We start from the raw sequence: 6,789 nt of genomic DNA on the forward strand, positions 1-6,789 counted from the left end.
AGCTCTCCATGAGGTTTCTGTAGAACAACTTTCAGCAATGGATGTCTCAAGAGTATCCCGATAGTCAAGCTCTTTTATTAATTGAGGGTCTAAAACGTATGGTTCAAATTAATAAGAATGGAATTGATATTTTGCGTGGTATTGCACACATTGTGGATTCAAATGTGATGCCTATGAAGAGTTGTGCTGAAACTTTAGGTTATACACAACCTCCCACTCAAGTTAATCATTTTATTCCTTTGACAACTTCTATTGCTAGCATACCTACCTTTACATCAAACATAATGGCTACTTCTATACAAGACATTCTGCCTATGATCACCAGTCATGGGGGCGATCCTTCCTCTTCAATCAACCCTCTTCCTTCATTCAATCCGACTTCTTCATTCATTCCTTCAATAAGTGTTCCTATTATATCTCCACAAATGAACTTAGTGCAAGGGGGCAATTCATTTAACCATTCCATTCCTCCTTGTAGTGTTCCTCCTTTCCAATCATCTCCTATGACTAACTATCATAGTGTCCCGCCACCTTACTCTCAATCAATACCTTCTTTCAATAACATAATACCTCCATCACAATCTAACACGTCTAATATGAACTCTTCAACTGAAGCGACCATTAACAATCTTGCACAAACTGTCTCTTCTTTACAACAACAAATTGCCTCTATGAATCAATCTAAGTTTAGTGTGCCCACATTTGATGTTGTGAGCCCACTTTCTCTTGACATTGTTTGAGCTATTCCCCCTAAGCATGTTGAAATCCCGCATTTGGAGCTTTATAATGGTAAAGGTGATCCTCTAACACATGTTAAGACTTTTCAAACAACATGTACCGATTTTGCTTATGACCAAAGGTTGCTTGCAAAATTGTTTACTAGGACATTAAGAGATAAAGCCCTACAATGGTATTGCTCATTGCCTTCTTATTCTATTACTTCTTTCGAACAACTTGCAAATGCTTTTATTCAACAATTTCAAAACAATATAAGTCCTAAAGTTACTTTGATTGATTTAATGCATTGTAAACAAGGTGTTAAAGAAAAAGTGACTGATTTCATTGGTAGATATAAGCATTTGTATGCTCAAATCTCTTTTCCAGTGCCTGACAATGACATTCAAAGAATATTTATTTCTAATTTACAAAAAGATATTCGAGAAAAACTTCTGTTTTCTGAGTTTACTTCTTTCCAACAGTTGTGTGCAACTCTTCACAATTATCAACTGACTGTGAGTCAAATGGAACAAGCAAATCCTATGGCTCTGAGTGATAAGGGTGATAGTAGTCAACAACCATTTGGGAAGTTTAAACCGAACAGAGAGTCCGTTAAGTTCAATGAAAACATCATCAACAACAATGTGAATGCAGCATCAGGTGTGCCTCCTATTTCTAAGTTTTTCAAGAAAGAAAGAAAGTTTACTCCTTTGAATGAATCATTGCATAGTATTATGAATAAGTTATTGGAACAAAATGTGCTTACTCTCCCTCCTATAAAGCAAATAGATCCTGCAAAGATTAATTCACCTTATTTTGATAACAAAACTTTTTGTCAATTTCATCGTCAACCTGGGCATGATACTGAAAAATGTTTTTCTTTAAAGGGTAAAATTCAAGATTTGATTGATAATAATAGTATCTCTGTTTCTGGTATGAATGATAAAGGCAACACATCTGTAGCTCCTCCTAACCAAAATCTTAAGATTTTTACTGATCCATTACCTTCTCATACCTCTAATGTGATTGAGACTAATGATTCCTCTTTCTCATCTGATGGTCTTGTGTCTATGACTCCGAATGTGATTAACTTTGTAGAGCAGCAAGAAAACCCTAAAGAACCTTCCATCACATTTGATTCTAGTGAAACTATCAGGGCACCTGATGGTCCTTTATATATAGTTGCAAAAGTCAAGAATACACATTGCAGTGGAGTGCTTATTGATCCTGCTTGCATGGTTAATGTTATTACTGAGGAATTTCTTTTTACTTTGCAATTGAATCAAGTGATCTATGGCAAAACAGATGTGATTGTGAAATTATTTGATGCATTTTCTTCTCCTGCAATTGGTTCTATTACATTACCTATTGAGGTCCATAACAAGTCCCTTGATGTGAGCTTTGCTATTATTCCTTCATCCGAACAATTTCGTGTGAAGCTAGGTTATCCTTGGCTATCTTCCATGAAAGCTATTGCTTCTCCTATCCACAAATGTTTGAAATTTCCCTATAATGGTGAAGTTGTTACTGTCAATCATAGTCTCTTTAAACCAGCTGAAAGAACTTCTAGCGTTCCTATTGATTATTTTTGGCCTAAACAATTCCAATCTCTTCCTCCGCGAAGTGATCATCTTTTCAAATCTTATCAAAAGTGGAAAAAGATATGATCCTATCTCTAAGTGAACCTAGAACACCCAAACTTGACATTCCTATCGTTCTTGAGAAGGAATTTCTTCCTTTGAAAGATAAAACTAATGTCTTTCCTCAAGAAGATTCCCAATCCATTCCTATGGATGTGACTATGTCTATGTCTAATAAAATTTCTAAAAGCAGACCTATACCTCCTCGTCATGATGGACTTGGTCTCCTTCCTAAACCAAATATTCCTCCTTTATATGGAGCAGTTCCTCCCCCTTCCTTTTATAGAGAGAAGAGACCTTCCTCTTCTCCTATTATCCAACCTAAGAGACCACAACCTAAACACCCAAGTGATAAGGATGAGAACATTCCTCCTCCTCAATCTTCTCAACTTCCTACTAAGACTAGACGAAATTGTTCTACACGTGAACGCCAACGAAAGCGTCATCTTAGAGCTCAAGCAGCTGCTTCTCAAACTTTGTGATGCTCTGCAAAAAGGATTAGAAAATCTGTTTGATGGCAACACACACAAGAGCACAAGAAACAAACGTTAGTGTTAGCAACAAAAGATTATCCTAAACAGGCATATCAAGAGAGATATTAAGCATGAAATAGAAAGCATATAAACATAGAATAAAATAGCTAATCAAGATGCTCATAGTTGCTCCTCCCTTGTTCCTCTCCTCTCCAAGTCCCAAATGAGTGTAGCTCTCAGCTTTTAGCACTAGCCATGGATGCCATATGGAGATTCAAGATGGTTGAATATGATAAGCAAATACTATGCAAGATAAGATAGTGATGCTATGAAAAAGCTCTATGCCAATGCCAGTATAACAACAATACTCTAATGCTTTCTTTTGCTTGAGGAGAAGGGTTCTTTTTATAGAAGAAATGGGGAAATGAAGGGTTAAGATTGAATGGTTTAATCAAGGGCCAAGTTTGAAAGCTGGGGATCCATGTGCACAATTGGCACCAATAAAATGGTGACAAGTGTCAACATAGGATTGGATTGAGAGAAGAGGTTGGAGGCATTAAAGGTCTGAGAATACCTCATGGTTATCTAAAGGTCAAGAGTCAAGTCCAAATTAAGATTACCCACTGGATTAAGAGTTAATCCAAGGATAAACCTTTGTGCAAATGTTTAAGAGATAATCATGGTCAAAGTATTAATGGCCTGATGAGACCTTTGGGTTGGGTAGAGGTTGAGTCAAAACAAATGTTTTAACCATGTGGAAGGGTTTGAGGTAACCATTAATGGTTATTGGAGACTTTGGGGATTAAGTGGTTGAAGGTTGAAAACCTTCAATGGTTATCAAAGACTTTGAGCCATTTAGTGGTTGAAGGTTGAAAGCCTTTAACGGTTATCAAAGACTTTGAGGGTTTGAGAAGTGACTTCCCTTTTGCTTAGGAATGTGACAAAGTTTAGAGAAGGGGTTAGGTTATTTAGAAGTGATTAGAAAATTCTAGAAAGGGGTTTAGGCATGCAAGTGGATTTTGTAGGAAAATGCAAGTGGGAGAAATTTTGGTATTTTCAATTAAAATAAAATCATTTATTTCAATTAAATGGTGTAATTTGCATTTGGATAAATATTCAAATAAATATTAATTTATTTAAATGAGAAAAATGAAGATAAAGCATTAAAATGCTTGAAGACTTTGAGGGAAACCATTAAAGACTTGAAGACTTTAAGGAAGACTATTAAAGTCTTAAGAAGACTATAGAAGGAAGCCATCAAGTTTGAAGACTTTAAAGCCATCAAGTTTGAATACTTTAAGGGAAACCATTAAAGGTTTCAAGTGGGTGAGGATAAATAGGATTTTAAATAAATAATTTATTTAAAATAGTTGTGCAACTTGCTTTTGTAGGAAAATACAAGTGGGTGGAGGATAAAGGTGATTTAAATAAATTATTTATTTAAAATAATTGTGCAACTTGCTTTTGTAGGAAAATGCAAGTGGGTGGAGGATAAAGGTGATTTAAATAAATGTTAATTTATTTAAATGTGAGAGGTGGGATTTTGGAGGATTTAAATAAATATTAATTTATTTAAATGTGAGAGAATATTTAATTAAATAAATATGATATATTTATTTAATTAATGGTCTGAATTTGGTTAAGTGAATTAAATCAAATAAATTGAATAATTTATTTAATTAATAGGAGAAGAGGGTTAAGATAAATTAATTAAATATTAATTTAATTAATTATTAATTGATGGTTAAATAATCAAATAAATACTAAGTATTCATTTAATTAAGTGGACATATTTCTGTGACTACATTTGCCCCTCTTTGAGACGGTGCAGTTTATCGCATCGTTTCAAAGAAAGAAAAATAGGTGTGAAGAAATGCCCCATGAAATGTAAATTTAATGGGTGGTATGCCCCCTCGAGAGATGGGCCGATTTTTTTTTATTTTTATTTTTTTGAAAAATCGGGCGGTCTCTCGAAAAAGAATGAAAAGTGGAGGGGATGTAGAATAGAAGAAATTAGAACTAATGATGAAAGAACGGGAGAAAATGGAGTGAATATGAAGAAACAACAAGCCAACGAGTACCCTGAGGTCATGCTAGAGATACATAGCAGATGTAGTGTGGGGTTTGGATTGATGCTATACAATTGATCAAAATTGGTTGGACAATCCGGTGCAATCGGTTTAATTGCCCCGGTCAAGTCAAAGCGTGACAGTTGATGTCAGTTGGTCGCTTGGACATGATAAAGTCTGAGTAAGTGAATCAAAGTGACCTGATGTGACTTAGACAATTGATGTAATTGCCCGATGAAGTCAAGGTATATGAAGCAAAATACTCGTTGAGACATAGACAATTGATGTAATTGTCCGTTGGATTGTGTTTGATTGGTTGATCAAGTGATAGTGTGTGCATGTGATGGATGGTTGTGGGGAATCATGGCAGCCCCGTTGAGACTAGGTCATTATGATAAATCCCTGTTGTAGTCTAGGTTTGCCATAATCGATTACCTGTTGAGACCCGAAGATACTTGATCAGAGTATCTATTGATAGTCTAGGTGTGTGGGAGTCGATGTATCTGTGTAGACAGAGTAACTGGCTTAATTTTGTGGATGAGTGAGGATGGGAAGCGATGAAGGGATTAGGATGATGTTGATGATCAAGATAGGGAGGGTGAGGGGGGATTCGATGTTAGATAGAAGATATGAAGGATTAGGACCAAGTCCTATGGAAGAAGATGAGTAAAATAGAGTATGCATTATTATGACTACGTATGCATGATATGCAACTATTATGAATGTAGGGATGGGTGGAATGCAACGAAATGCAATATATACAGATGAGATGGAATGATGATCCATGGTGCTTTATTTTTCATCATTGAGCTTTAAAATGTTGTAAGAAAATACAAGCAACTTGACATAAAGATTCAAGATGACCAGAGTATTTCTTACATGGATTTTATATAGCAAGTTAATACAAGCAACTTGATATAATGGATCAAGTTGACCAGAGTATTGCTTGCAGAATAGGCAAGGATTATCTCCTTTCATGCATGACTTGGATCGTCCTCCTTGATCTTATACTGATCATATCTTGAGACAAGTGCATACCGTAATAAGAGATAAAACCTTTATCCAGTTTGGATGAGGTAGGAGGAACCAAAGAAAGAGAATTGTACCTGCAAACAAACAATATATACATAAAGAATAAAGAATATGGATCCTTGGTAATGGTTCATGCTCATATGGTCGAGGTATACGCTGTAGTCAGCAAGCCGTAGTGATCTATGACTGCATTTTGCATAAGATCACGTAGCTTAGTGAACTTCCCACGTAGACACCATTAGTACATGCCCCAGAACTTCATCGGAAGTAATGCGCAAACGATACAAAACAATGCTGAAAGATCCCGATACAGATAAACAAATGATTGTACTCATAAATCAACCAAGTATTTGATAGCTTAACATAATTTTCTTGTCAAAGAAAACGTCATCTTGTCTTTGTTTTGATAAGGAAGGATGCATCCTTGTTTAAGACAGTTTGGATTGTTGATGTTGATTGTGTTGGTCGAGTGATAAGTGGTCATTTGTGTGAGTATTTTGTCAATGTTTGTTTTGTATCTGATCAGATGAATATGTACAAGGTGTTGTCATATTTTTGGGTGATTTTCGATGGTTTTTTCGATGTTTTTGGATTTTGTGAAACATTTTTGAATGTTTTTGGATTTTGTATTGTTTTTGAATGTTTTTGATATTTTCTGGGACATTTTTGAATGTTTTTGATATTTTTGATGATTGCCTGAATGAAGAGCGTAATGACACATAAGACAATGTAGAATCCACTTCCATCAATAGGTTAAGGGTATTGCCCCCAGTTTTTAGACCTGACTATGAAAAGGTGGGATGCTAGACGCATGGAGTACTTTCTTAATGACAGATGAATAATAAGCCATGGCTTTGG

The sequence above is a fragment of the Cryptomeria japonica genome, chromosome 3 (assembly GCF_030272615.1).
Source record: "Cryptomeria japonica chromosome 3, Sugi_1.0, whole genome shotgun sequence".
Classification (NCBI taxonomy): Eukaryota; Viridiplantae; Streptophyta; class Pinopsida; order Cupressales; family Cupressaceae; genus Cryptomeria; species Cryptomeria japonica.